The sequence below is a fragment of the Taeniopygia guttata genome, chromosome 5, assembly GCF_048771995.1.
Source record: "Taeniopygia guttata chromosome 5, bTaeGut7.mat, whole genome shotgun sequence".
NCBI classification, from domain to species: Eukaryota; Metazoa; Chordata; class Aves; order Passeriformes; family Estrildidae; genus Taeniopygia; species Taeniopygia guttata.
In genome coordinates this window covers 58,863,396-58,884,184 of record NC_133030.1, presented here as the reverse complement: position 1 = coordinate 58,884,184, position 20,789 = coordinate 58,863,396, and the positions used below count along the sequence as shown (strand labels likewise).

At 44.9% G+C, this 20,789-nt stretch overlaps 1 protein-coding gene across 13 annotated transcripts in view; it reads left to right on the top strand.

Annotated features, from left to right (window-relative positions):
- The first annotated feature begins 3,044 nt into the window (after positions 1 to 3,044).
- SYT16 (synaptotagmin 16) overlaps positions 3,045 to 20,789 on the top strand; it is a 127,224-nt gene continuing 109,479 nt past the window's right edge. For 5 of the 13 annotated variants that reach the window (XM_072930512.1, XM_072930516.1, XM_072930509.1 and 2 more), the window contains exon 1: positions 3,330 to 3,513. The gene's annotated coding sequence lies outside the window, so the exon portion shown is untranslated. Of the gene's footprint in view, positions 3,514 to 3,562; positions 3,767 to 11,895; positions 12,005 to 20,789 lie in introns of those variants that run through there. The other 8 variants (XM_072930514.1, XM_072930507.1, XM_030275156.4 and 5 more) reach the window with 5 other exon arrangements.

The following is a 20,789-nucleotide window of genomic DNA, read 5'->3' as shown; positions in this document are numbered from 1 at the left end:
TGGAGTTTCTGTAAAGTTTGAACTATTTTATTTTATTTAGGTTTTTCTGACAGTGACAATGCCTATGCTTTTCTGCTGCCTGCACAAACCCTGCCTCTGTGCATTTCTTCTACTTTTTGATGAGCAGGTACAAAAAAACCAAAAGAAACCTCAAAGGGAAACTTAATCAGATTATTTTTGCTCAGTAACATGTTTAAGGAACATGTTTAATACTGTTCCCTGCAGTCGCACTTTTTTGTAACATGAGCATCTAATTTGCCTCTCCTTATAAGCTACCCCAAGAGCTGAATAGGGGGTGGAATTTGTGACAATTTTTGATACTTTTGAGTGACATGATAATTTTTGATATTTTTGAGTGACATGAGTCCTCCTTGCAAAGTGTGCAAAGGCTTGGCTAGGCACAAGGATGGGTGCATTCAACTAGAAGTTATTTTCATATTGTAGTCATGAAAACAAATGTTCTGTAATTTGTTTATAAAATTATATAGATGCAAAATGGAAGTCATGATTAAGAATAAACTTAGAACTGCTGACTCTGTGCATGGTGATGTTTCAAAACAGTAATCCTGAGAATTTAGAGGCAGCTGTAAGCAGAGTTTCACAATGCTGGTGTAATCTTTAAAAGAAAAAATCCATTGTTGTAGTCTGATGGGCAATTGCAGGCTTTGAAAAACAGGAGAGGGACTTCCTAAAATGCTTCATTGAAGCAAGCAGCTGTCATTAAAAAAAAACTTCAACAATAATTCTGGAACTCCAAATAGTAATAGTAGTAGTAGTAGATTTTCTGGGATCTAAATTCTCTCCTACTGGTAGCCTCAGCTACTGCAATGGCTAAAGTCTGCAAAGAAATTTAATCTCTGTAATGCCAGCCTAACTTCCAGCTGTGCTGGTGGATTGGAGTGGGGCCATATGACAGTGTGTATCTGGATGTTGTTACAGTTTTCAGAAATAAATCGAATAAATATGTTTTGGCTGAAGCTTCTCTGAGGTAGATGCACAACTGTCTGTTTACCCAAAAGTAATCACCATTTCTTTGGCAAAGGTGAAAGATCCTCTTAGTGGAGGCTTGAGCCAGTGCTCAGTGTTTGCAAGGATAATGTGGGTGATGAAAAACAAAATACACCTAAAACACCTAGAGGTGACATCAGTGTACAGAATCAGTTATCTTGGGAAAGACCTCTGACATTACTGAGTCCAACTTTTGACTCATCATCACCTTGTCAACCAGAGCATGACACTGAGTACCATGTCCAGTCTTTTCTTGAGCACCTGGGAAGTGTTTTAAGTGAAAGTATACAATATTTTTATTGTTATTGTTAAAGCAACCAACAAGATCTATTTAAGTCAATGTGCAAAAGACTGGACAAATTAAACTCAAATACCAGCTTTGGAATGCTCCTGTAAGCAGCTGTGCTCAACCTGGAGGTTTTTGCAGCCTTCAAACTGAAGTTGAAACAGCAATATGGGAGTGATGTAAAAAAATTCCAAATGCCATGGATGACAGTGGAGATCTCTGTGTGTGCAGCTTAGTGTCAATGTAGGTATCACCTCTAGAAAAACTGGAGAATCCTACAGTAGAAGGGATTTTTGCTGTTTGTTTTAAGGCCAGATTGTTTACTGTGAAATTCTCCTATTAAGTAAATCCATGTTGCTACCAATTGCACATCTCTACTGTAGTGAGCACAGAGAAAAATTAATTAATCAGCATCTGCATAAAGACACATTAGAAAGCTAGAGAGACTCTTCCACTCATTCTAAACCCTTTCTTTTTCAGACTAAAATCAAAAGCAGTCTGCTTTCTTTTTGTTGCTTTTTTTTTTTTTCAGGATTCTAAAGGTAGACCCGATCCTAAAGGACTAAAAGATACTTTGAGGTTTATTCTGGTGTTATACTTAAATGTCTTATGTAACAGGACTCTATGCAGAGTGTTTGTATTCTCTCATCACATGAGACCTGCATAGCAAGTTTCTTCAAATGACACTGATATTTTATCCCTTCTTGTCTGGAATGTTTTATTTTGAAGTTCATTCTGCATCTGGAGTTGCCTATTTAGATTTTACAAAGCTTGCTAAGTGGCTGCCTCAGCCCAGTTTTATCTTGGTCCTCAAATCTGGGCACATGATTAAGCCAGATAATGGAATATTTCCCTCCTCCATGTGCAGCCCAGCATTTGGAAATGGGACTCCTGGAACTTCATCAGCTACAAGGAATTGAAAAATGTGCTAATCTCTGTCTTTCTCCTAGCACTTAGGACTTGGAATTGTAGATGATCCTGAGATGGATGAGACCTACAACAAAAACTGAAGTCCAACTCCTGGCCCAGCATGGGACATCGCAGGATCATCTACAATGATCCAAATACTTCCTGAACTCTGTCAGCCTTGGTGACCACTGCCCTGGGGAGCCTGTTCAGTGCCCAGCCACCCTTTGGAGGAAGAATCTTTTCCTGATATCCAACCTAAACCTCCCCTGGCACAACTTCAGGCCATTCCTTCAGGTCTGGTCACCAGAGAAGAAATCAGTGCCTGCCTGTCTCTTCCCCTCAAGGGGAAGTTGCAGGCTGTGATAACTTCTCCCCACAGTCTCCTTCAAGCCAAGTGACCTCAGCTGTTCTTGTGTGTTCATGCACCTCTGGGCTTTCACATCTTCAGTAGCCCCTGGGTCAGTCTCTGTGCTGTGACATAGTTTGGCTGTAATAGAAACCATCAAAGGAAGATTATCTTTCAGCAGCTTGAGCTTTCTGTAACAGACACCAAACTACTTCCTCTTTAGTCCAGCAATGTAAACCTGGATATGGGACATCAGGCAGGACACGAGAGCCGGCCCTCTGCTTCTAATGGCTAAGCTGTTGTTGGAGATGGGGAGTGACTTGGTTTTTTCTTATAATGGAGTTTTGTGTGGGATTTGAAAAGTGAGGTAGTGATTAAATCCAAGAGAGAGGCTCGGTGCACCCTGCTGAGCAGGTGATTCTGACACAGGGCTGCGAGTTGCCGCTGTCCATCCCACTGGGCTGGGGGTTACCTCTTGCATTTCACCCGTGCTACCAACCGGTCAGCCCAGTCCTGAGGACCCATGAAAAGACACGGTACAACATTTTGGAAGACGCTGCCAAGCCCTGACCTCTCCCCAAGCTGCATTTTGGGGTGAAATGTGGCAGAGCCCCGGTGCCGCCCCGGCAGAGGCAGCGCTGCTCCCTCCCGCAGCCCCGCGGGACCCCGCGGCCGCGCCGGGCGGGGATGAACCGAGCGGGGATGAACCGAGCGGGGATGAACGAGCGGGGATGAACCGAGCGGGATGAACCGAGCGGGGATGAACCGGGCGGGGATGAAGCGAGAGGGGATGAACCGAGCGGGGATGAACCGAGCGGGGATGAACCGAGCGGGGATGAACCGAGCGGGGATGAACCGAGAGGGGCCGAACCGAGCGGGGCCAGCGCGCACCCTCCGCGCTGCCGGCCGCGTCCCCACGCGGCTCCGCTCCTCTCGCTCCGCACCGCGGCCATGGCCACGGACGGTGAGTGCGGGCGGCGCCCCGCTCTGGCTCGGGATGCGGGATGCTGATGGGAGCGGGATGCTGCGGAGAGCAGGATGCTGACGGGAGAGGGAGTGGGATGCTGCGGGATGCGGGATGCTGACGGGAGAGGGAGTGGGATGCTGCGGGATGCGGGATGCTGATGGAAGCGGGGCGCTGCGGGATGCTGACGGCCCCGGGGACGGGCACGGAGGGGGAAAGCGGGCCCAGCTCCAGCGGCCCTGCCCCCGGGACGGTGAGGACCCTCCGCCGTGGGGCCCGGCGGGTGGGGAAGGAGGTTCGGGGGTCGCTGTCCCCCTCCCCGGGCCGGCTGCGGGCGGTGCCCCTCGGGCGCTGCCCGCGGGTCTCACAGGCAGCGGTGGCGGGGTCTGCTGCCTGTGTGTTTCCCACCGAGAGGGCTCCTGTGCACAGACACGAATTTTAGGGAGAATAAAGGAATGGGAAAGCCAGCTTTTGAGACATTGACGAAGAGCAGGTGTTCTTGTAATCATGGGGGACTTGTCTATGTCTGGAAGCCTGGCAGTTGTTGGGTTTTCTTATCACAGCATAATAGAAATGATTTGAGGGAGGATTTTTTAAGTGATGAGGGTGTTGTTTTGATTTATGGTGTTGTTGACCCACCCTGGCTCAGTTCATGGTTGTGGCAGTGGTGCTGCTGCCAAGTATTTCCCTTAATATTTCAGACCACAGCACCAGTGAGTTGCTGAACCTGAACTGCTGCTGTTAGACACAGTCCTGGCAGTCTCCTTCTGATTTACTATAAAAATGACAACTTCAATCCTTCTTGAGGATTGCTGGGTTGATTTTGCTACATCTCTTGCCAGCTTTGGGGAAAATAATCATGTGAACCTTTAAGAGATGCCAGGATGACATATAGCAGTGTATAAGCTGTCAGGAAAAAAATCCTAGGCTTGAGCTTTTTATTAAAAAGCTTAATCAGGAGTCTAATTTCTCTCTCCCTTTTGCCATTTGGTGATGTTCTTTGTGTTTGCTGTTCCTCATTTTCTTTCAAGGCTGAGTCCTTAAGGAAGGGTCATCTCAGGCAAGGCCCAGGCTGATGGGTGGAGTTGTGGATTTTCCACAACATGGAGTCATTTGGTGTTTCAGTGGCCTTAGCAGAATTAGGAACTAACATGGTTTGTTTAGAGTAGTATTAGTACACTTTTACCTTGCAGAACCTGTGCTTCTATAATTTAGATTTTACAACAGGGATCCACACCTGACAGTTGACTCCTCATCTGTTTGAAAATTGCTAAATGTTTTGATTGAGAAATAATAACCTGAAATGAAAAAGACTGGAGAGGAGCCTGAAGTTAAAATGAATAAATTGGCTTTCCTTGGACTTGGTGTACTTGTATGAAATTCCACCTTAACTGTGATTTTTATTGAAGTGGGAAAATCTGGATTGTTCTGTTTGGCTTTATATCCAACCTCAGCAGATGCCAGCCTTTCCTGTACTTGTATGGAGCAGTGGCACCATCAGCACAAATGGGGAGATCCTCTTGTCTGGGGAGCTTTGGGAGGAGCAAGGGCATCCTGAGAGCTCAGGCAGTGTCCACTTCTGTCCTTGTGTCAGAGTTGTTCCTCTGAGAAAGCCAGAAAGTCTCTCTTTCTCTCTGATTCTGGGCTGCCAGAAGAGATGGCAGTGATGACTTGAGGTGATCAGAGATACATTTTACAGCTGTCTGCTCTGGTTTAATTGCTGAATAATTCATTGTTCCTGCTGGTTCAAGGATCAGAAGTGAAAGAAATTTGGTTTCCAGTAACTATGGCTTCAGCTCAATTGGAAATGAGTTTAGCTTGGACAGAGTTCAGGTCAGTGCCAAACAGAACTGTGGATCATTTGACTGCATTTCTAATGGTTTTAATTAAAGATGTGAGTGCCAGTGCTGTTTAACCCTTTATTGATGATCTGGATGAAAGGATTGAGTGTGTGGGTGACAGAATCAAGGTGAGTGGGAGTGTGTCTAGGTTTGAAAAGATAAGAGTTTGTGAAGGAAGGCAAAAGCCTCCTGTGAAATAGAAAAGGTAAACCTCCTCCCTCCGAATTATTACAATTTTAAAAAAGGCTCTCAGGCAAAGATATGGGAATGGGGATAACAGTTCTTTACTAGGAAAAAACTAAATAAAAATAATAATAACAAAACAAATGTAATTAGTACAAATGAAACTAGTGATGGAGTCAGAAACCTGACACCCTGAGGAGTCAGGGTGTTGGTAATAGTCCAGTTAAATGGTGGCTGTTCCTCTGGAGTGGCAGATGAAATACTGCTGAAGTGGTGATCTGTAGAAGGGTGGAGTTTTCTCTGAAGGTCTGGTGATGGAGTAGATGGGCCTGGTCTTCCTCTGGGAATTCAGCAGAGAAGAAGCTGCTCCTCTGGGAATCCAGTGAAGTGGCTGCCAGTGTCTCAAAAATGCTGATTTTATGCAGGTATGGCTGCTTGGCTCCTCCCTCTGGGCGGAGCATCTCACAATGGGATGATGTAACTTTACCAGTCATGCAGGGAGTCATTCAATGGCCCATTAAAAGAAGATTCTCCCTGGAGGGAAACATTGTTCTTGGAAGGGATAAGAAAACTGCCCAACCTCCCAAAGATGGTAATAGAATACATGCTTATCTTACCAGCCAGGACAGAGTGTTGATCTGCTGGAAGGAAGGAAAGCTCTGCAGAGGGATGCAGAAGGCTGGATTGATGGACCAAGCTCAATTTCATGAGACCACAAGGTGAAGTGGCAGGTTCTACACCTGGCTCACAACAACCCACGCACCACCACAGGCTGGGGGCAGAGTGGCTGGAAAGCTGCCTGGAGAAAAAGGACCTGGGGGAGTTGACAGCAGTGAACATGAGTCAGGTGTGCCCAGGTGGCCAAGAAGGCCAATGGCATCCTGGGCTGTGCCAGGAATAGTGTGGCCAGCCAGATCACAGCAGTGATTTTCCCTCTGTACTCTCACTGGTGAGGCTGTCACTCGAATCCTGAGTTCAGTTTTGGGCCTCTCTTGCCAAGAAAGACATTGAGGGGCTGGAGCATGTACAGAGAAGGGAATGGAGCTGGGAAAGGGTCTGGAGAACAGGTCTGATAAGAAGCGTCTGAGAGAACTGGGTGGGCTCAGCCTGGAGAAAAGGAGGTTCAGGAGGGACCTTCTGGCTCTCTACAACTCCCTGACAGGAGGGTGGAACCAGGTGGGGGTCAGGCTCTGTGTGGAACAAGCAATAGGACAAGAGGAAATGACCTCAAGCTGTGCTAGAAGAGGTTTAGATTGGACATTAGGGGGAAAAAAAAATTAATGGAAAAGGTTGTCAAGCATCAAAATAGGCTGCCCAGGGCAGTGGTGGAGTTACCATCACTGGAGGGATTGAAAGGAAGTGTAGATGTGGCACTTGAGGACATGGTTTAGTGTTGGGCTTGGCAGTGCTGGTTGGCCTTGGTGATCTTAAAGGTCTTTTCCAGCCTAAATGATTTCATGATTTTATGGTATTCTCATAATATTAAGACCATTATGTATATTTTAAAATCAAAGATCTCCCAAGAGAATATATTTAAAAGAGGAAACATGCATGTGACTCTTCAGAGTAGTTTTTAAATACTGGAAGTATATTGACTTCCATTTGAAAGTTCATGTCATTGTATCTTGGCTTTGGTTTTAATTCTTGTTTCATTTTGATGTAACATTGCCTAAATTCTTGCTAATAATAGACTTGTATCACATCTGGCTGTGTTGAAGGCAAGTCTTTAAAAATGTCTGCTTTGTGGAAAATATTGATTGCACTTGTGTGTTCTTTTCTAAACATGTGGAACACAGGTGCTTCCTCAAAGAGCCTGCATTTGTGCATGTGCACCTGTCCCTGTGAGAAAACATTTGGGTACATAGTCAGACTTCAAAGTAAATTGGAGGATATTTAAAATCTGTTTCCTTTCTATTTTGATTCAAGGGATGGGGGGGATATTCTCCAGGGATGCTGCCTCTGAGGGGAGTTTGTTTTTCACAAAGATAGGCACCTCTATATGTCTTGGAGGAGAGGATGGAGAGGGCTTCACTGAACAACTGGGCTGCTGTTACAGAGGTGCAGAGAGCATAAAGGGCTGCTGGGCTTGTGAATCCTACAGCCAGGCTTATAATAACATTTTTAGAGGTTTGAAGAAAAAAGTGAATTACCAAACCAAATATTTCTGAAGTTGCAGGGCACCTTAAGCTGAATGCATCCCATAGCCTTGTTAGTGAGGGCTGTAGCACTGGTTTAATATGCTTATGTCACCATTAAATGGGTCCTGCTCAGTGCAGAGGGGTAATTATGGAGGAAGTGTTGTGGGTGTGGTGTGGCTGAGGATGTGCTGGTAGCACTGTGGCAGCCAGAGTGCTTCCAGCTGTGTCAGGTTTTGGGAAGTGCAGCACTGTGCCTTGCCTTTGCTCCAAGTAATGATGCCAGCCCTTCCTCAGGGAGCCATCTGCAGGAGCTGGGATGTTTATTTGCCTTTTTGGAGTGTTCTTTTTCTTCCTGTGCACGTGGGGACAAGTGAATTCCATCTGGGTACGTCCTTCCGTGGTGCTGCTCAGCTGCAGAGACATCTCTTAAGTAAAGAGGAGCAGTCATAATTATCAGGAGACATTTCTAAAAAACATCAGGCAGTTTTGTTTGGAAAAGCAGCCTCAGATGTGCCTTAGGTGGGTTGATGTCATGACTGATGGGGTTGAGTAGTCACTAAGGAGAGTTTGTGTTCATGTCCCGTTTGTGTGATCTCTTGTTGATGGCTCTGGCTGTGCACACAGAAAGTTTCATCAATTATTCAGCAAGGACTTGAGTCTAAGCTGTGTCAGGGCTGGCAAGCCACTGCTCTACAGACTGGTGTGGCTGGTTGTTATTTAGGCACTCTGACTTTGCACTGACTGTTCTTTGTGTAGTTTTGGGAGATGATTTCCCAGTCAGAGGAGAATATGGTTATCCAGCAGATACATGTACACCCAGCCTGTGACAGTGGCTGTAATCAAATCCAGTTAGGCACGCTTTAATCAGTCAGGGCTGCTAAGTAATCTGTGCTGTCTGCAATGAACTTCTTGGATACCTTCCTTTTTTTGTTTCAAATAGATTGGCTTTGTATTGGAGGGTTAAACATGGGGGTAAACAGTCAGTTCAAATTTCCAAAATTATCCATCAGCAGCTGCAGGACTTGGTTAAAGCAATGAGAAGTGACCTTGTGGCAGCCTTCTCAGTGGGTATGAGGGGGACAAGATGCCATTTGTGCAGACCTGAGAAGAGCAGTGCCAAGAGGGAATATGAGCTCAAACAAAGTCTCTGGTTGCATCAGCTGAGTACAGAGACAGCGTTGGGTACTGGGAGGGTATCACAGAGCCCACCCTGCACACAAACCCACAAAATCACACTTGGTCCTCCCTCTGCTTGGGTGGCATCTCTCCATTAACTGGGTGGCATCTCTTCATTAACACATTTCTGGCCTGGAATAACCTGTGTGGCGCTCCCTGGGGACATGAGGAGTGCAGGGTCCCTGCGAGGCACTGGCCAAGGGCAGGGATGGGGTGGGACTGGTTTATTTTCTTTCTCAGGGCACCTTGTCCCATTCTGACCCCTCTGTTCCACAAGGTACCTTTTGTGTCTCTCTCTGTCCCTTGCAGGAGGCACAGCTGGGATTTGTGTTGGGATTCTGCCACAGAGTGACAGAGTGGTTTGGGTTGGAAGGGGCCTTAAAGATCATTAAAGTTGCAATTATGCAACTCCTCTCCCATGGGCAGGGACACCTTCCACTGGACCAGACCTTGCTCTGATGCTGACTTTGAGACTGTGGGGGTTTTGCTTCTGCTTCCTGTTTGCCTGTGCTGTTCCTATAGTGCTTTGTAATGAATTATTATAATAATTATTATTATAATTATTAGTAGTATTTAGTGGCTCAAATGCACAAGACACTGGGTGCCTTCAAGGAGTGGAAAGTCAGTCCTCATTAGCTTTGATTGGGTTCGAAAACATCTGGGAACTTGCAGATAGTGCTTATTTCTACAGTTGGCAGGAGTGTTTTTAAGATTGTTGTTATTCTAGAAAAAAAAAAAAAAATACAGGTTTTCAGATGCCAGAACTACTTATTTTGGGACAAAAACAGAGTTTTCAAACACTTAAGCACTTCTTATAAAAGTGGGGAAAATCAAAATGTGGTTTACATCTCAGAAGTGTTTAGGGAGCATAGTCAGATAGTGTACATAAATTTTAAAAAATTCCCCCAAATGTTTCCCATCACATTATCCTGACAACCAAGTACTTGCACAGTTGGGACAAAAATGTTTGGTAGCTGAAATAAAACCCAGTAATTTAAAAAAGGTCTACTTGGGCCCTTTTGGTGTCTCACTGCAATTGAAAGGAGAGCTTTGTAAAAGAATTTATTGCTCTTTGGTGTGGTACTTTCTCTTTTCCTAAGCATTATTCCTACAGTGTGGGGAGAGGGATCCTGCAAAGAGAAGGTATCTACACAGTGCTGATTCCTGCTGGTAATGTGAATTTGATCTCAAGATAACATCTGGGCCACTGTTTAAAGGCAGTTATTGGGATCTTGAGGTTGTTGTCTGCAGAAAAGAATTTGTTATGTATTTATCAGACAATGGCAAGGGGGCACGAAGCACTGTTCAAGAGTGGGTATTTCTTCTCTCTTGTTTCCTAGTGGCTCTTTGGAACCAACATTTTCCATCAATAACTTCTGTTGAAAATACTTAAGAATGTTTGCTGTCTGAGACCCGTTTTGCATAACATGCCTTGGTTATGCTTTGTGCTCAAAAACTTTGAGTCAACCCTGAAGAACAACACAATCGCCATAGAAATCACACAAAATTCTTCATGTGTGGGTGGGTTTTGTCTTCTTTCTTGTTTTGTAGCACTTGAAATTTTCAGAGTTTCTCTCCAGAGGAGCAGATAGAAGGCAAGAAGGTATTTTTATTCATTGCCACAAGGACTAGAAGGTTATTTGTTGTAGCAGATGATTTTTTTGTCTCATGATTTACTTCAGATCTACACATTTAGGTAAAATACCTATTAATGTTTGATGAAGGTGTAGATTTTAGTTGGTGAAGTTGTGATACTTGCCTTTAAAGTCTTAAAAAAATATGCATGCTCCATTAAACATGCATAGAGTTACAAATTATTTTATTTTCTGGGTGCAAAAATGACTTTAGAATTTCTATAACATCAACTCTGCAATCATATTCATTGCTCATCATGTGGAGGATACAACTGTGCTGGGAGCCCTGTTGAAAATTTCATCCAGGAGGTTCTGTTGCTGTAATTCAGAGTAAATGCTTGTTGAGATTTTACTGAAGCTGTAAGAGACGAGATGTACAAATGCTCATAGCATTTTGCAGGATTGGTTTGGGCTTTGTTCTGCAGTTTGAATCACTTGGTTTGCTCCCTGCATTTTAGTATAACATTAATAATTGTTTCCCCAGCTTAACTTGGATTTTATACGATTGTTGTACCACAGACTTTTCAGTGGAAGCAGAATGCAGTTCATGCTAAGTTGGAAGACAGCCTGTAAACAAATGAGGGTGTATTTCTGTTGCCATGATTTGCATTGGGAAGTTCTGCTGTGTTTTTTGAGGGATCTGACAATCTGCAGGTTTTCCTGTCTGTGCTGTCCTTGCTGTGTATCAGTGATTGTCCTGCCTGGCTCCAAGAGCCACATGCCAACGTTGCCGTGGACTGAACCATGTGATGTACCCCTAACCATGCATTAATTACATATTTATACATGCTCATTGCATAAGACCCATATGTAAAGGACACTTCATGGGTGGAAAACAGCAATGCCACCACCCAGTTACAGAGTCCTGACTGTATCTGATGATATTCTCAATTTAGCCCAAATACTGGCACCTCACCTCTTACATCACCCAGGAACCCAGACCTGATCTGTCCCAAATGACAAAATGACCAGAGAGCTGTGATTTAGTAATGACAAATGGAAAGCTGTACCTGCAGGAGGAGCCCTCAAACTGTGCTGTCTGTGCAGGTACAACTCAGTGTGTCCTGGTTTGGTGCTGCTCAGGATCTCCTCTTTGTCACTGCTGTGAAGGTCAGCTGGGGCAGAGGGGGCAGGGGATGTGCTGTTCCTTGCCACTCTGAAAATTGCTTTAGGTATGTCTGAGTCACAGAATGGTTTGTGTTGGAAGGGACCTTAAAGATCATCCTGTTCAACTCCCCTGCCATCCCCTTCCACTAGACCAGGCTGTTCCAAGCCCCATCCAACCTGGCATGCGACATTTCCATGGGTGGGGCAGCCCACAGCTTCTCTGAACAACCTGTACTGCAGCCTCAGCACCCTCAGAGCCAAGAATTTCTTCTTAATATCTAATCTAAACCTACTCTCTTTCAGTTTGAAGTCATTACTCCTTGTGCTATCAAGAATTACATCCTCCAGGCTCTGTGAAGATGTCAAGGTGACAATGCTGCCACTTGCTCCTCAGTCCTGGCCTCCCAATCCTGTAAGCTACTGTTGAAAAATCACTAGTTTTAAGTTTCAAAAAGCATACACACCATGACTGACTCTAACCTTTACTCTGCTTACCTCTGGTTTCCAAATATTTCTCCTGCAAAAACACAAGTTAGAAACAGAAGTATGAAACAAAGCTGACCTTCTCTTTTGTGCTGACTTGGGTCCAAGTGTTACAGAGTCAAGAAAAACAGCAAATAACTTAAATGTGCTAGCAACTCTGGGAACAGAGCTGCAGGTCCCCCTTTTAGAGGAAAAGGAATGGATTGAAGATTTCCCAACAGGCAGTCTCAGGGGGGAAGGAGTGATTGTAGTGGGCACATTTGTTTTCAGTGCTTCCACAGCAATGACTATGCACAGTATGTAGTCATTTATTTCCCTGCTGAAGGCACAAGGACAGATCTCCAGAGTTTCTCTTCTCCCTGTTTACCTTCCCATTGCTTCCTTGTTTTTTTGGTTCAGTTTCTTACTCTCTTCACTTCCCCTATCTCCCTCCAGGGTGATGGAAAACTGGGATTTTCTTGGCTTACTCACTCAAGAGCTGGAGACCCTGAGGGAAGGTTTCCTCCCCAGACCCTGCAGTGAGGACCATGAGGAGTTTTTGTCAGACCTGAAACAGAGCAGACACACAAATCCAGTCATCTGCCAGGTGTCTCCATGGGAAGCCCTGCAGCCTGTGTGGATTGCTCTAAGTTGATCAGTGTGAGAGGCAGAGCAACATAAAGGGAGAATGTGCCCCTTTCTTGGGCTGGAAAGAGGAGCTTTCAGACTCCTGAGCTGCTGCCCATGTTCTCTGTGCTTGGCAGCAGCAACCACTGGAGCGTGAGCAGAAAGTAAAGATTGCCTTGGGGCAGGAGACTTTCTTACAATGGAGTTCTGTCACAGGGACATTTCTCTCTCTCTCCCTCTCAGGATTTTCATAGAGGTGCACAGAGAGAAAGAAAGAGAAAACAATTTCTATTTCTGATCCTTGTTTTTCCCATGTGGAATGTGTTTGGAGAATTGTTTACCTGGGGATGATTGCTTGGTTGGATTCTGGTGAGGATTGTTTGAGCCTGATGGCCAATCCAACCCACCTGGGGCTGGACTCTCAAGAGAGGGTCATGAGTTGTGAGTGAGTTAGATAGTTAGAGAAAGTAGGTTTGTAGTTTTAGTATCTTCCTTTATATAGTATATTAATGTATTTTAGCATAGTTATAATAAAGAAATCATTCAGTCTTCTGAACTGAGTCAGACATAGTCATTTCTTCCCATTGGGTTTACCTGCATTTACAATAGAGTCCACAATGGGCTTGTGCTCCTCTGGCCTTTTCCTTTGGCCCACTGAACATTTAAAAGGAACAGCTCCAGCAGGGTGTACTGAGAGAGAATTCTTCATGAGGGTCCCCCAGGCCAGGGCAGTGAGGATGATGGGGTTCAGATCCTTCTGGGCAAAGCCAGGAGTTCCCCTCAGGGCTGGCCCATCTTGTAGATGTGCTGGAAAGGAAAAGTGCTGCCCACATGATCTCACATGGTGCTTCATCTCTTTAGTAATAGATGATCTCACCAGGAAACGTAGGCAGAAGTTTCTGTGCTCTGGGTTATGGGGAGGATTAGGTATGAAAGAGTGCTGCTGTTTTGGTTCGTGCTGTCATGGTTTCTGTGAGCAGGTGGGTGCCCAGGGAATTTTAATGCAAAAAATGTCAGATCCCCTAGGATTAGGTGTCAACCGACTGATGATTTTGAGGAATGAAGTCTTGAATTTGGCACATAAAAATAGCAGCTGCGTGGGACCTTGTCACCAATTTCCTTTGAGAATCAACCCTTTTCTGGGAACTTTAACTTTGGGATTCTGCTGGTGTTCAGTTCTAGTATGTAAATATTCATTCACCAAATCTCACCCTTCTGCACTCTGCCCCCAGTGCCTCACTGTAGCATTTACTGTGCTAATGGGATGACAATGGGTTGGGTACATGTTGCATGATAAGGTGAGGACAGTAAGGCCTGAGCTTCCCATGGCTGGAAATGTGTTAATACCATGATAATCACAAGGTAGCAGCTGTCTTACACTCTCCCTTTATTTTTCTTTTTGAAACCCACTCCACTTGTTTTATAATTACTTGGGCTCATTATGAACGCAAAAATAGCTCCTCTATTTAAAGAGAACAGATGGTTTTGCTAATGATTTTTCCTTAAGATTGAATGAGTTGTGGTTGAGTCAGAAACTGCCAGCCCAGAAACGTATGTTTTTATTAGAGAAATACTTGATTAGGTTAACTGAGTGTGACTCAGTGTGATGTACATTTGGGCAACTTAAAAGCTTTCCAACTTTCTCTTGGATAGAGAGTGCAGAACATCTCTGAGGACAGAGCAGGAGGGAAGGGAGTGCAGGTGAAGATGGATAAGCCAAAGGGATGTAACACTTTCAGGAAGACTGGAAGCATTTAAAACATGAGGATATATTTTTCCATTCACATCTTGCTCCTCAGAGTGAGGTCTTTGCCAAGAGCAAAATCCTTCCAGTTTTCACCTGAGAGGCCTCTGAATGAGCCAAGCTCAGATCCAAACTAAGAGACAGCTAAAGGTGGTCCTGGGGATCCAGTCTGGAGGAGAGGGCAAAGAGAGTAAGCTGTAAAGTTTCCTTTTGGGAAGTCCAAAGTGTCATGAGAGGCAGCAGGGATTTGGTTACACTGAGCCTTGATAAGTTAAAGACTTCAGAGCCGTGTTTGTGACATCCAGGAGAGCGTGTGCTTCAGCAGACAGGTGATCTTTTCTGAATTTAAAAGAAAAGGAGATAGAAGATCTCCTGAGCAGGCTCAGTGTCACTCAAGGTCATGGAGGGAGTTTAATGTGCTGTAATTTCCATGCAAGCTCAAGCTTGGTGGCACAGGGTACAGCAGAGATGATGAGGAGCTCAGCAAAACAGGTAAACTTCAGAGAATAACCCCAAATCTCTAACTTCTCGACTATTTTATGATGTTTGCTGGAGACTAAGGGGTTGTGATGCCACTCTGAGACCTCAGTCCTTTTCCAGATGCTGGCATGTAGCCAGAAAAACTCTTAAGAGATGCGTCCTGTGCTCTTTTCCTCTGTGACTAGCAATGGCATGCACAAAATGCAGCCCTTGATGTTCCCTCTATAATCCAGCACATGGTCTGGGCGGTGTCCAGGACCATCTTCTAGAGACTCTTCATTTCCTGTGGCTGTGTAAGTCTGAATTTAAACTCAAACCCCTTTGAGAGGGTCCCAGCAGTCCTGGTTTTGTAATTCCCAGCATGTCTTTTAGCAAGTGGACAGCCATTCTTTTCTCTTTTTTTGCTTTTTCCCCAGTTCTCCTTATTCCTGCTCCCTTTTCCCTGTGTGGCTCACGAAGCAGAGACCTCCTTCTCCAGACCTGATCTCAGTGCTGCTGCTGTGGTGCTGCAAAGGTCAGCAGGCAGCTGCCAAGGGGCAGCAGGAGGGTGGCTCGGCCACGTCTCTGTGCTCTTTGAAGGGTACTTTGTGTGTCTGTGTCCCTTCAGGCATGTCCTGTTACGTGCTTGAAATGAATCATCTCCCACAGCATTCCTGCAGTTTCGTGTGGGCAGTGACAAACCAAACCAAACAGGTCCTGTCCTTATTTCATCCCCTTTTTGTGGGCAAAATTGTGTCTTTTCAGGACATGAAGGCAGACATCACCTGTTGGGACAGCAGGTGGGTGTGAAGCAGGAGGTCTGGAATGATGTGTAGAAGATGCTCTGCCAATCCCAGAGGAGAAGGATGAGATGTACCAGCCCACCTCCTGTTACAAGGGTGATGCAAATGTGTCCATGTGGCTCTTAGGATGTGGTATTGACAGAGACATTTGCTGTAGTTTGATATGTCAGAGTTAAGTTATGTTTTATCCTCTCCTTGCTGGATTATGAATGGAAAAAAATTATTACATTCAGCTGCTTGAAGGTATGTAGGTATGGTAGTGAGCTGTCTTGGAGGATCTTTCATTATGAATCTGAAAGAAAGGGACTAAAACTAATTTAAAATCAAAGCAAAGCACTCACAGGAGCAATATCCATCTTTCTCTAGCACTGCACAGAATTTGGATGCAGCAGGTCTGAGCGAAGCAATTTTCCATTCTGAAAGGATCAAGTACATTCCTCGTCCTGTGATCCGAGTTACAGGAATAGTTGTGGCTTTGGAGAAAGGAGCAAGTCATTAAAAACGCAATATTTATTTTTCTCTTTGTTACCATCTTTTTTACTATTTTTTTTTTATTATTATTTTTCAATTTTTTATTTGATATTGAAAGCCCTTCCTGAAGGGCCATACCTTATTCCACAGATGAGCCTTCCTAAACAGAGGCAGGGGCAGTTGAAATATTGTCCAAAATACACTGACAACCACCTGAAGAGCTTGAATCTGAATTCTTGTCTTAATTATTGGCCGTGCCTCATATCTAGTAGACAGCACTCCCCTCTGTGGTGTCTTTCGAGCCGATTTTGTAAGAATTTTTGCCTAGATGCTGGAATGAGAAAGTGAGAGAGGCTCTAGAGGGCAGTGCAGCATCCCTGTGATGGGAGAGCCTCTAGGATTCGTTCATAGGAATCTTACCCTGCAGGATGATTGCTTTAAATACATAAAAAAGAAGATAGAATTAAGCAGTAGTGTTTGTTATTTCACTGAGAGTTTTTATTGATGGAATTTTTTTGCACCAAGAAGACTTAGCCCTCTTTTTAGAGGAGCTTTGAATGTTAGACTGGCTGTACTAATTTCAAAAAGGTTTTAATCTCTTAAAAAAAAAAAAAAAAAAGTACGACATTTGTGTACAATTTAAGGATACAAACAAACCAAAGCTCATCCCTCCTGTGCACCTAGCAGAGTCCACATAAGAACTATTTGTTTTCCCCTTCTCCAGCACAGCCTTATAATGCAACACGTCCTCTGACTGGATGTGCTCCTGCTTCCCTTGTAGAGAGATAAATCAATAAATCATTGTGTCAGCAGAGCACAGCTTGAAGCAACATTTCCTTGTGCTGGAATGTTTTGAATTCACTTCAGGTGGGAGCTCAGATGTGCCACACACACACACACCTGCCTGCTGATGATATTCCAAGGCTGCATCCAGAATGGCAGGGTGGTGTTTCAGGGTGTCAGCCACAACCTGGAGTCTGCTCCTGCTGTCAGAAGGGGTCAGTAGCTCCTTGGTACCACATAAACAGCTTATATATGGCTGGCTGATTGTTTAATGAGCTTTTGGCATGGATTTTTGCCCTGTGAGAGAGTTCATGTCTCCAGACTGTGTGGACTGTGTGGTTGTTCAGGGCTGGGCACGGAGGAATCGGGGCTGAAATCCTGCAGAGAGGGGTTTGAGCCAGGACTGTGCCACCAACACCCCTCTGTAAGGCAGCACATGAGGGATTTCTGTCACCTTTCAAGGTAGCAATACTTCTTCCAAATTAAAATCTACTGCCTTTCACAGCAGGAGAGAGGAGATTATCCCAAGCAGTTGCTCTGGGTGAATGCAAAGGATCTGTATGTGGGCTCAGCGTTAGATAACTGATACTTTTGAAACAAGTATTTGTTTGTTTTCTGAGTACATCTTGTTCATCTGTGCAAACCAGAGATAATGAGAGGAAAGGAGGGGCTGTGGATAACAAAGAGGACTTTACATAACTGAGGTGAAAAATAAGATGCTCTCGTTTGAACCAGAGGGAAGAAAAATTGCTTATACATACTTTCAGAAGAATATTTTTTTTGAAAATAAAAGCAGCAGTGTTTCCTCTCTCCCTTCTATCTGCATTCTTAATTTTCTTCAGTTCTGCCTTTAAAGAGAAGGTACATGAGACCTACAAATGGCACAGCTCTACTGTGACTTAATTCTCTTTTTCAGCAGTACCTATCCACCTTCTCTGTGGTTTTTGGGAGAGCTGCTGCTGGTGGTATTTGTCCAGGTGAATTGAACCAGCTGCCTGTCAGACCACCCTGATTTTCAGACAGCAGAAAGTAGAATTTTCAAGTAGGAGACCTGTTGGCAACACTTTGTGAATCAGACTGTCTGCTGCCTGATGAATGCTGCATAGCTATTACTGCAGTAGAGATTACTGCTAATTTTTGTTTGTACCAATTAATTTCCCTATGTGTTTCCTAATTAAATAAGGTATGACTGTAAAGCAGATTAACAGAATGATGCCAAATTCCTGTCTACACAGTCTCCTTCTGAATGAAGCTTGTTATTTCCTCTATGGTTTAAAACTGAGCCATGTGTGCCGTCTTCATTTAGATTAAAGAGCAAGAAATCAGCTTAATTTCATACTGTTATTATTTAAGACTGCTTTGATTTTTTGGAGAAGGGAGATAGCCAAAGGGCTTAATGCCATTGAATTGATGTGCTGCAAGTTCTTGTCATTAGCATTTCTTTTGTGTGCAGCTTCTTTAAGATAAGGGACATATTTTCTGCTTGGTGTTCCCACACCATTCCTCTGCCTGCCTGGTGCTCCAGGTGTTCAGAAGTGGATAAATAATAGGCAGGAGGGATTTTATTTTTCCTAAAATTTGAGAGTCAAAGTATGGTTGTTGGCTTTTTAAATACAGAGGTGCTTTTTATTGTCCTTCTTCCCCTGAGTGATTTGGCCTCCTGTTAATGGGGGTGATCAGCTTGGCTGAATTCTGCCTGTTTTAACAAAAAAAGGTAAAACCCTCAACACTCTCTAAGGAAAAGTCCAGAAACTTTAAATAGATCCAGTATAAGCAGTATCTCGGCACACAGAAAGTTAATTGTTCTACTAATGAGAGATAATTCTGCCTCACTCAGCTGGGTCAGTTGGGAACTTACAGAAGCAAACATGATGACTCTCGGCCCTAAAAGCTTCTGCTGGTGTCACTGCTTTTGTAACTCTTGCACTTCAAGGAGAAAGAATGATTTGGAGTTTAATATTCCCTCTCTTCACATACTCTCATTAAAGCTGTGCTCATGGCTTTCAGGCTGGATCTGATGTAACCATCACAGCTCCCTGACTTCACTGGCATTATTTTCTACTCTGGAAGATCTCACCAAGGTTTTAAAATCAAATTCAATTCACTTGAGCAAGTTGTGAGGGCTGCTCCTCACCTGCTGGAGCTACAGGCGTGTGCAGTGTGCCAGCTTCAGAGAAAATCTGATCAAGCACCTGAAGGGGAAAGGCAAAGTTGGCAGCAGTGCTGGGGAAAGTAAAGCGCTCTCCTGCACGGTCTTGTTCAACACACTTATTCCTCAGATAATGCTGGCTGCTTTAGTGCTGAGAGAAACGCTTTTTTTTGGTCTAACTTGTGAGAAAGCAAGCACAGAGTTGTGTGGCAGCAGGGCACATCCACTGCCAGTCACAGCACGGCAGGAAAGCTCCTTTCCATTGCTGAGCAGGAACATGGTAGAGAGAGGGAGGGAATGTGATGCTGAGGATGGGACAGCAGCACCTGCTGGGAGACCCTTTGGTGTTGGGCCCTTTTCCAGGGAGCACAGACCCCTCAGTGCTCTGCTGGGATGTGTGAATTGCTGCTGCTACATCCGAGAGTGCAAGACAGGCGCTGGTGGGCGTCAGGAACGCAAATGGCTCTGAGACTTGACAAGTCTGTTGCAGTTTTGCCAAGAGGAAAGGGCTGGCTCCTGGCTCATCCCTGAACCTGTCTGCCAGTGCCATGGAGTATGGGAGCCACAAGGGATGGTGGGGTGGTCTAGACAATTTGCAGGTGCTTCAGTGATTGCCTGCCTCGGAGTTTTTAGCATTGCTAGCCCGGTGTGTGGGAGTGGGAAGAGACAGAAGGACCTGCCTGGCACTCCAGCAGAAGGTGGATGTGGGAGTCATCCTCGACAATCACAGAGCGATAATGAAGTTTTCCAGTCTGTCCCTGGGACTGTGGAGGGAAGGGTGACTGCAGCCAGAAGTAAATCTGTCAGGTCAGCCCCTGTCTCTGACAGCAAGCAGTGCCTGGCAGGAGCACAGTGTGGGAATCCAGAGCTTCCCTCTGGCTGCCCTGGCAGGTCTGGGACCCTGGCAGGGGTCAGGAACTCCCCTGGACAGAGCCCCCAGAGACACTGTCTGTGATCTCTGTCCATGGAAAAGAGTTTTCAGTCTTACAGGATGAATAACAAGCTCTGAGTGTTTGATAAGAGTAATAATTAAGTGTGGCACGGGTGCAAAAGTAAAATTTTAGGATTCTAGATTAGGGGTCCAAAGGGGACAAGATGGAGAAATTGGGTGTGTCTTGTCTTTTTTCTCCTTCTTCATGCCCTCCATGTTTCACTGTGGTGTTGGCATTTTTCTATTGGTTTAGGCTGGGGACACACTGTTCAGTGTAGGTGACAGATATTGGCACATTATTGTAAATCCAGCACAGGTAGTTTCTGGTATTTAATGTTTGTACCATCCCACTGAGGGCAGAGCCCCACACGCTGCCCTGCAGGACAGAGCTGCGGCAGGGCAGCAGAACATGTTAGAGATAAACAGAATAAACAACCTTGAAACCAGCACAGACCAATTATGGCTTCTGCTTTGGCAGCGGGGCAGAAAGACAGAGATTTCTACAATCTCAGAATCATCAATACCACAGATTCCGACACAGGAGCAGGGCTGACATGAGAGCTGCTTCTCCTTTTGTGATTTCACCCAACTCTCACAGCCTGCAGTTCAGGGACTGCCCAGCCAGGGATGAGCAGCTCTGCCCGCTGCTCCACCAGGATGTGTCAGCATTCAGGAACACACCTAATCACAGAATATGATTATCTGCAGGTGCTTTTATTGAAGAGCTCCGGGAATCAGGAGTACAGACCCAAATCTGACTCTGACATG